The sequence below is a fragment of the Monodon monoceros genome, unplaced genomic scaffold (genome assembly GCF_005190385.1).
Source record: "Monodon monoceros isolate NGI ecotype Baffin Bay Population unplaced genomic scaffold, NGI_Narwhal_1 Super_Scaffold_16, whole genome shotgun sequence".
Lineage (NCBI taxonomy): Eukaryota > Metazoa > Chordata > Mammalia > Artiodactyla > Monodontidae > Monodon > Monodon monoceros.
This window is the reverse complement of record NW_021703772.1, coordinates 90,693,578-90,703,565: the sequence shown is the minus strand read 5'-3', so window position 1 is coordinate 90,703,565 and position 9,988 is coordinate 90,693,578. Positions and strand designations below refer to the sequence as shown.

The window sequence follows — 9,988 nt, the reverse complement described above, 5'->3', positions numbered from 1 at the left end:
ACAGGAGCTCGGTACAAGTTGTACCTTGGCTTTCTAGCCTGGTACAGCTCTAAAGAAACCGTGCACAGAAACGGCAGTCGCCTCTCACCCGACGTGATCAATCAGACCAGTTAGGAGGAGCTATTCAGTGGGCTTTTTAGTTAAGGAAAGTTTGACGCTGGGCCGAGGAGGCGAGGGGCGGGGGGGAGGGGGCGTCCTCACCAGGCGAGACTCGGCCGGGGATGCGGAGCCCGCCGGGCTGGTAGCCCAGGGCCCCGCGCAAACGGCGGACGCTACATTCAGCCCCCAGCCGCTGATCCGGCCCGGCCCGGAAGTGCCCGGCGCCGGAGGGAGGAAGGGAGGGAGGAAGGGCCTTATGAGCAGACGCCGCCGCGCGCACGCGCCCTCGCGGGCTGGAGGGCCGGAGTCGCAACTCGGAAGCCGGAGCCCAGACGGGCCCGGGGCGGGGGGGGGGGAAACCTGCGCGGGGGCGGGAGCGCCGGAGACGGCCGCCCCTGGCGGCGGGTTTGTTTATCCCGGGGAAGAAGTTTAAGAGCGGGAGATAGGGAAGGAGGGCGGGCCGGGGAGGAGGGATGCGGTTCGGCGGAGGCGGCCGCCACAGGGACTCGCCGCCATCACCTCAGCCGCCTCAGCCAGAGAGGAGCCGCCGCCGGGGCTGCCCGCCGCAGCCCCGCACGTCCGGGTAGGTGCCCCTCCCCCTCCGGGGTCCCGGCCGCAGCCTTGGCCGCTGGCTGCCCCCTCTTTCCTAGGACTCACCTGCACTGAAACCCAGCGACCTCCTCTCCCATTTCGGCGCCCCCATCGCTCTCGGTCCGGGACCCCCGCTCCTGAGGCGTGCCTTCCGCCCCCGCCCTTCAGCCCTACCTCCGCCCCCCGGACCTCCCTAACCTCGCGCGTCTCTACTTCCCCTGGGAATTACCCCTCCCCCATTGATCTCCCAGCTTCCGTCTACCAGGATTCCCCCCGACTTTCCTCTACAAGCCTTGCGCCTTTTTTCTTTTCCATTCTCCCCCCTTTGTACCTGTAGACCTCCTCGACCGCACCTTGATACCTTGTCCCTTGGCAGTACTGCCCAAAGCGAGAAACTGCACGCCACCCCCGCGTTCACGTCCATCCCTCCTTATCCCAAACGTATACGCCTGAAACAGTCCCCACTAGCCCATTTTAGGGTGAATTCTCAGCTCTCCAGCCAGGCCACTCGGTGCCTCCACCCCAGTGGTCATGCCCTCAACCTGCCTACCTCCAGGCACACATTGCCCTCTCATCCGTTCTCTCTCCCCAGGTACATCAAGCTCACTCTGCAGTTCAGGGTCCAAGTCCTGACTTACCCCTTTCTGCTCCCTTCTGCTGCCCTTTCCCCTTAACAGTTCTTCTTGAATTGATGCATTTGTGTACTGAATCACAGAAATGAGAGGAGGTGGGTGGGATTTCCTCTCTCAAAGCAGTAGATCCAGTAGAAATAGGATTCACCTTCTGCTTAGCCCAACTTTTGGCATCTTTCTCTGTGAATAGTGCCATTCAGCCATACTTTTGAGGCTTCTGATGATTTGTCTGTATTTGAATACTCCTGGGCCTAGATTGTTTTACTGTAGTACTCATCTTCCCAGTTTTTCCATATAGCTGAACCTCCTGTTTCTTAGACTGGAAACTTAAGTAATAAAAGGTTCATACCTTGGAAAATTGCATTTCTCCTGCCATAATGGGAAAGGTGGAATTTTTCAAATTATCATTCTATTATTCTTGAGAGAAATGGTGCCTAGTGGTTAAGAGCTCAGGCTCTGTAGCTGAACTGCCAGGATCTAAATCCCTGCCTTTCTGTCTACCAGGTCTGGCCTTGGGCAAGTTATTTAATCTCCCTGTGCCTCAGTATTCTTACAGCTGTAGAATAGAGTTAGTGATGTACTTCATAAGATGGTGGTGATAATTGCATAACTTAATGCAGGTAAAATACAACAGTGCCTGGTAAGAGTTCAATAAATGTTCTTTATCATCATCTCTTAGCTTGACTTGGTTTGGCTATTGGTAGGATAATTTTGAGAGAGGAAGGAGGGAATGGAAAACTGTCTTTTTGCTCTTTTTTATTTAACACCTTTTTTGAGGTAGCTATGATTCATATTTTGTTACTCTATAAATTAGTTCCTTCTGGTGTGAAAAGTACAGTTTTAGCTCCCTATTTTCAGGTGAGTTACCAGGCTACATGCAGTCCCATTTTCAGGTACCTGTTTGGAAATTTTAAATTTTTATCTTTGTTTTGGGAATAACTGAAGTTGAATTATGTAGCAGATTTATCATAGGGAAAAATGAGGATTTTTGCCAATGAGAATTTTAGTACTACAATTAAATACTCAAACCTGGTTGGATACTTCACACCTACCTGTCCTTTATGTTGAATTGCTACTCAGGATAGAGCTTTGGCTTCATTCCAAAGACTGGTGGCTTTTCTCTTACTAACATGTTATGTTTTATTCACATGACCATGCCTTGATGTGTCCAAAAGTTTACTCTTTAAAACCCTGACAATTTCTGTCATATTTGCTTACCTCCTGTGCATTATTATTTTCTTGATACATTTTTTAAACACCTCACAAAAAAAAATCCAAATAGGTACTGTTAACTCAATGTTGTTATAAGTAGTAAAAGTTTGAAATCACAATTTGCTGTCCCAATTACACATAAAAATGTGTGCATATGGAACTATCAAAGTAAAGTTGTTTGCCTGTGTATAGCTTAAAATCTTTTTTGTGTGTCACCAAAGGAATGTTCATTAAACTTTCGGTAACACTGCCTTTGCTTATGCTATTCCCTGGCCTAGAATAACCTTTGCTCTTACCCCTGCATATCCAAGTTCTACTTATCTTTCACCTCTTACTATTTTCATAGTTCTTGCCAACATTGGTTTCTATTCCTTGGCTTTCCTACTGTCTGTATTCTGCATTTGGCTTTGAATAATGCAGACTGCCCCAGTTCAAGAAAAATGACTCCCATAGAATCATACTTTTAAAGTTTGTAGAAACTTTGAAGGGGTGGAATAGAATTGATAATTAGTATCTGCTCTGTGCTGAGCACTATTCCTTTGGTTTTGTAAATATTCATTCTTTCCAAAAATATTTAATGAGCACCTACTTCATGCCAGGCATTGGGCATACACAAGAGCAGCCCTTCCCAACTGGGGTTCCAGTAAATATCAAGCCCTAATGTTCTAAAGTATCCAAGGTATGTAATAACTACTCTCCTGTGCACCTAAAATGGTCGTATGTCCCATCCTTGAGAGAGAGAACTGAGGAAATAGTTACTTAACTCAGTTTCTGTAGGGTTTAAGTCTTTGAGAAAAGCTCCACCAGAGAATAATAGCACAGACTCTGCTTTTTTTGTAATTTATATCAGTGTGGCACTGGCAGACAATAAGCAAGTAAGAAGATAAAATTATCTTATAAGAGCACTGATAATGTTAAAAACAATTATAATCGCTAATATAAAGCAATATGCCAGCCACTTTTTCACATGATTTATATATATTACCTTGTTTAACCTCTCAACAATCCATTGAAGAAGGCTTTATTATATCTCCATTTCACAAATGAGGAACCTGAGAATCAGATTACTTCCACAAAATCACACAGCTAAGTAAGCAGTGGAGCCAGACAATATGGTTGTAGAGACTGCTACCCTTCGTTGCCTCTCAGACCTTCCAACCTTCCAATTTTTTGTTGGTTACTTTAGACAAGATTCTTCACCTTTCTGAAAAATCGTTTTTTTTTTTAAATCTCAACAATGAGATTTCCCTGTCTTTTAGGTTGTTTAGGGGAGTAAAGAAGATTTAACTTTGTAAAGCACCTGGTATACAGATGTATCCCAAGTCTTATATATGACTAGATATCGCAGGCATTTGCATTTTGGTGGTCCTGGCCACCATTTTGTTTCCTGACTTAGGTTTATTCACTTAGCAAAAGTTTATTGAACATCTGATCTGTGCCAGGCACTTGCTAAGCTGTGGTGACACACGTTATGGAAAGAGTGTACCTGTATTCATGATGGCAAAACTCTGTTGGGGAATAGAGAAACTAAGCAAATTATTACAAAAATAATAATTACAGTTATGATAAGTTCCACAAAAGAAAATTATTGTAAACAACAGAAGCTCACTAATGTATCAGAGAACGTTTGTCTGAAGAAATGGCTTTCAGGCCGAAGTCTGAAGGATGAACTGGAGTTACCCAAGCGATGCTGGCGATTTCAGCTTTCTAGGACTGAAAAGTCCTGTGGAGACTGGACCTTAGCACATGAGGCTGGGTGATATGAAATGAGACAGGAGCAGATCACAGTGGTCAATTATTGCTAAGCTCTTTGTACTTAATCCTAAGAGCAGTGGGAAGCCACTGGACAATGTTAAACAGCTGAGTAAGTTACTTAAATTTTTGCTTTAAAAACGTCACTTGGCTGCTCTGTGGAGGACAGATTGGAGAGGCAAGTGTAAAAGCAGGGAGACGAGTTAGGCCAGGGCTCCTCAAGCTTATCTGTGGCTAAGGACATGTTTTGTTTTGTTTTACTTTCTAGTTTGTGCTGGTACTTTAGTAATACACAGTAAAATGGATGTTGTGGCAGTGTCTGTCAAATTGCTATAAAAATTTCTAAATGCTGCCTGTCAGTTTCTGTATTTACCTTGTCTCACGCCAATAACAGTAGTTCATGGGTCAGTATTGGTCCACAGCTCACACTTTGAGTAGAATTGAATTCACCTATTATAGTCATTTAGGCAAGAGATGATAGAATCTCGGACCAGATTGGTGGTAATAGAGATAAAGCAGCTGGATTTGACAAATATTTGGGAAGTAAAGTTTTGGATTTGGTGATGGATTTGATTTGAGGGTCTAGGGAGAGGAGAAGGCCGATTTCCAGGGTTAGTGGTTCTTGTGCTTAACCTAGGGGAATATTGGGGGAGGAGCAGTTTTTTGTTAGTTTATGGAAACGGGGGAGTATTGATCATAATTCAGTTAGGAATAATCAGTACATAGCTGATAATGGATGTTTTAGTATGGAAGGTGGGGGATGAGATTGCCTAAGGAGAGAGTATAGAGAGAGAAGATAAAGGGACGTGGTCCCCTATGATTCTTCAACATTTAACATTGAGGAAAAGAAATGGAGCAAGGGAGACTGAGAAGATATAGCCAGAGGTTGGAGGAAAATTTCCTTAGCATCACTGAAGTCAAGGCAATAGACCGAAAAAGGAGGGCGTGGCTAATCTGCTATGTGGATTGAAGCTGAGAAATCAATTAAGTTGGGAACTAAAGAGTACACATTGCATTTAGTGAAACAGAGAAAATTTTATGTCTCAGTCATCAGTCCATCCATAAGCTATTTGATGATTTTTGTTTTAATCTGCCAAAGCCACAATTCTAAATTTAGGGTAGAATTTTATCTGTAACATGAACCATGTCTTCCTTCCTGAGCTCAGACCCATGTTTCTATTTATCACCATCTGGGTGTTCTATAAGCATCTCAGACTCTACAACTTGTTCATTCAGAACCTACTCAAATAGAATATGTTTTTTAAGTACTGTTTATCAGGCAGTAACTATTAGACTTTTAGGAATGCAATTAGACCTCAGAGTCTAGGGGCAATGGATAATTAAATATTGTTCAGTGTGATTAGCGCTGTCATAGCAGTTTATTCAGGTTGCCTTGTAAGCACAGAAAAGGAGCCTTAAGGAAGGCTTTCTAAGGAAAGTAGAGTGTTGGGCAGTGTTTCCGAAGTACAAGTGGAGAGATGGAAAGGGCAATGCAATGGTAGAGGAGTTTAATTTGAAAGCATGCAAGTTTGCTGTTTTGATTAATGTCATCACTACCCATTTAGTCACCAAACATGGAGTTATCTTCTGAGTGTCTTGAAGATTTAAAGATTTTCCAATAGAATTAGAAATGAAAAAGGAGAAGTAACAACTGACACTGCAGAAATACAAAAGATCATGAGAGATTACTACAAGCAACTATATGTCAATAAAATGGACAACCTGGAAGAAATGGACAAATTCTTAGAAATGCACAACTTGCCAAGACTGAATCAGGAAGAAATAGAAAATATGAACAGACCAATCACAAGCACTGAAATTGAAACTGTGATTAAAAATCTTCCAACAAACAAAAGCCCAGGACCAGATGGCTTCACAGGCGAATTCTATCAAACATTTAGAGAAGAGCTAACACCTATCCTTCTCAAACTCTTCCAAAATATAGCAGAGGGAGGAACACTCCCAAATTCATTCTACGAGGCCAGCATCACCCTGATACCAAAACCAGACAAGGATGTCACAAAGAAAGAAAACTACAGGCCAATATCACTGATGAACATAGATGCAAAAATCCTCAACAAAATACTAGCAAACAGAATCCAACAGCACATTAAAAGGATCATACACCATGATCAAGTGGGGTTTATTCCAGGAATGCAAAGATTCTTCAATATACGCAAATCAATCAACGTGATACACCATATTAACAAATTGAAGGAGAAAAACCATATGATCATCTCAATAGATGCAGAGAAAGCTTTCGACAAAATTCAACACCCATTTATGATAAAAACCCTACAGAAAGTAGGCATAGAGGGAACGTTTATCAACATAATAAAGGCCATATATGACAAACCCACGGCCAACATCGCCCTCAATGGTGAAAAAGTGAAAGCATTTCCACTAAGATCAGGAACAAGACAAGGTTGCCCACTCTCACCACTCTTAATCAACATAGTTTTGGAAGTTTTAGCCACAGCAGTCAGAGAAAAAAAGGAAATAAAAGGGATCCAAATCGGAAAAGAAGAAGTAAACCTGTCACTGTTTGCAGATGACATGATACTATACATAGAGAATCCTAAAGATGCTACCAGAAAACTACTAGAGCTAATCAATGAATTTGGTAAAGTAGCAGGATACAAAATTAATGCACAGAAATCTCTGGCATTCCTATACACTAATGATGAAAAATCTGAAAGTGAAATCAAGAAAACACTCCCATTTACCATTGCAACAAAAAGAATAAAAATATCTAGGAATAAACCTACCTAAGGAGACAAAAGACCTGTATGCAGAAAATTATAAGACACTGATGAAAGAAATTAAAGATGATACAAATAGATGGAGAGATATACCATGTTCTTGGATTGGAAGAATCAACATTGTGAAAATGACTCTACTACCCAAAGCAATCTACAGATTCAATGCAATCCCTATCAAACTACCATTGGCATTTTTCACAGAACTAGAACAAAAAATTTTACAATTTGTACGGAAACACAAAAGACCCTGAGTGGCCAAAGCAATCTTGAGAACGAAAAATGGAGCTGGAGGAATCAGGCTCACTGACTTCAGACTATAGTACAAAGCTACAGTAATCAAGATAGTATGGTACTGGCACAAAAACAGAAATACAGATCAATGGAACAGGATAGAAAGCCCAGAGATAAACCCATGCACATATGGTCACCTTATCTTTGATAAAGGAGGCAGGAATATACAGTGGAGAAAGGACAGCCTCTTCAATAAGTGGTGCTAGGAAAACTGGACAGGTACATGTAAAAGTATGAGATTAGATCACTCCCTAGCACCATACACAAAAATAAGCTCAAAATGGATTAAAGACCTAAATGTAAGGCCAGAAACTATCAAACTCTTAGAGGAAAACATAGGCAGAACCCTCTATGACATAAATCACAGCAAGATTCTTTTTGACCCACCTCCTAGAGAAATGGAAATAAAAACAAAAATATACCAATGGGACCTAATGAAACTTCAAAGCTTTTGCACAGCAAAGGAAACCATAAACAAGACCAAAAGACAACCCTCAGAATGGGAGAAAATATTTGCAAATGAAGCAACTGACAAAGGATTAATCTCCAAAATTTATAAGCAGCTCATGCAGCTCAATAACAAAAAAACAAACAACCCAATCCAAAAATGGGCAGAAGACCTAAATAGACATTTCTCCAAAGAAGATATACAGATTGCCAACAAACACATGAACGAATGCTCAGCATCATTAATCATTAGAGAAATGCAAATCAAAACTACAATGAGATATCATCTCACACCAGTCAGAATGGCCATCATCAAAAAATCTACAAACAATAAATGCTGGAGAGTGTGTGGAGAAAAGGGAACACTCTTGCACTGCTGGTGGGAATGTGAATTGGTACAGCCACTATGGAGAACAGTATGGAGGTTCCTTAAAAAACTACAAATATAACTACCATAAGACCCAGCAATGCCACTACTGGGCATATACCCTGAGAAAACCATAATTCAAAAAGAGTCATGTACCAAAATGTTCATTGCAGCTCTATTTACAATAGCCCGGAGATGGAAACAACCTAAGTGTCCATCATCGGATGAATGGATAAAGAAGATGTGGCACATATATACAATGGAATATTACTCAGCCATAAAAAGAAACGAAATTGAGTTATTTGTAATGAGGTGGATGGACCTAGAGTCTGTCATACAGAGTGAAGTAAGTCAGAAAGAGAAAGACAAATACCGTATGCTAACACATATATATGGAATTTAAGGGAAAAAAATGTCATGAAGAACCTAAGGGTAAGACAGGAATAAAGACACAGACCTACTAGAGAATGGACTTGAGTATATGGGGAAGGGGAAGGGTAAGCTGTGACAAAGCGAGAGAGTGGCATGGACATATATACACTACCAAACATAAAATAGATAGCTAGTGGGAAGCAGCCGCATAGCACAGGGAGATCAGCTCAGTGCTTTGCGATCACCTAGAGGGGTGGGATACGGAGGGTGGGAGGGAGGGAGATGCAAGAGGGAAGAGATATGGGAACATATGTATATGTATAACTGATTCACTTTGTTATAAAGCAGAAACTAACACACCATTGTAAAGCAATTATACTCCAATAAAGATGTAAAAAAAAAAAAAATTTAAAGATTTTCTTTGTTATTTTCCAAGGTGGTGTTTTGTTTTTGTTGGTTAGCTTTATAATTTATTTATTATATCTATACTTACGGAATAATTAAGTAATAGTAGAATGTAAATATTTTGGTTATGCTTTAATGATTTTTTTTTCTGAATGGGAGAAATTTTATACTTACAACTTTTTCTCAGATTTAGAGAATTAAAATGAAAGCCTTGGTAAGGATTGCTAAGAATTTACTGCTAAACATCAGTTATATGGTCAATGATGGTGCTTTTGGGCTCAGTAGTATAACAACACTCCCCTGATACCTTAAATGCTATTTTAGGTAGTTGTCTAAATGTCCCTAGACTTAAGTCTTACATCATAGTAGAACACAGTTCATCTTCAGGAATTACTTTATGAAGAATACTGTAGTTGGCAAAACCTTAATTGACAAGAAAATAGTGTATTAGAAGGGTAAATGATGTAAAAATGGATTTTAAAAACACAGTAAATAAAGGTTCTAGAAGACATCTGCTTTAAAATAACAGGAAGATAGTGTCAATCAAAATTTTTGCTTTGAAATACCTTCTTGAGTTTTTATAGAAACATCGTTGTGTTATTCTGATCTGCTAAGGTAGTCTTCCTTATATTTTATATTAAGAAAGTTGTAACTTAAAAATTTTGTTTTTATTAGCTCCTACTGGCTTTTACTCTTGTCTTCTCCCTGGTTTTTTTAAAAATCTTAATAAATTCTTGTACGACAACTATATATTTTTCATATATTATGGTTCTTATAGGTATACTTTCCCAGGCCTTTTGTTTATATGCATAAGTAGAATTCTTCTGATATTCTTCAGACTTGCCTACATGTTCTAAAGGACAGAATAATTATTAGCATTAAATTCTGAATTATATAACTGTGAAACAGCACTTTACATACATAAAAAATAGCAGTTTTTAAAAAATTTGACCTACAAATATAAAATTGCATTACCTCAGAGTTTGGTTGGGGTATGTTGTTTATACACTTGAAGGGAAAGTAATATAGTAATAAAAATACTTAGGAGTAACAAATAC

At 40.3% G+C, this 9,988-nt stretch overlaps 1 protein-coding gene across 1 annotated transcript in view; it reads left to right on the top strand.

The window, feature by feature from the left end:
- Positions 1-526: 526 nt before the first annotated feature.
- Positions 527-9,988, top strand: part of SPOPL (speckle type BTB/POZ protein like) — a 62,188-nt gene continuing 52,726 nt past the window's right edge. Inside the window, exon 1 of the mRNA XM_029225271.1 lies at positions 527-682. The gene's annotated coding sequence lies outside the window, so the exon portion shown is untranslated. The remainder of the gene's footprint in view (positions 683-9,988) is intronic.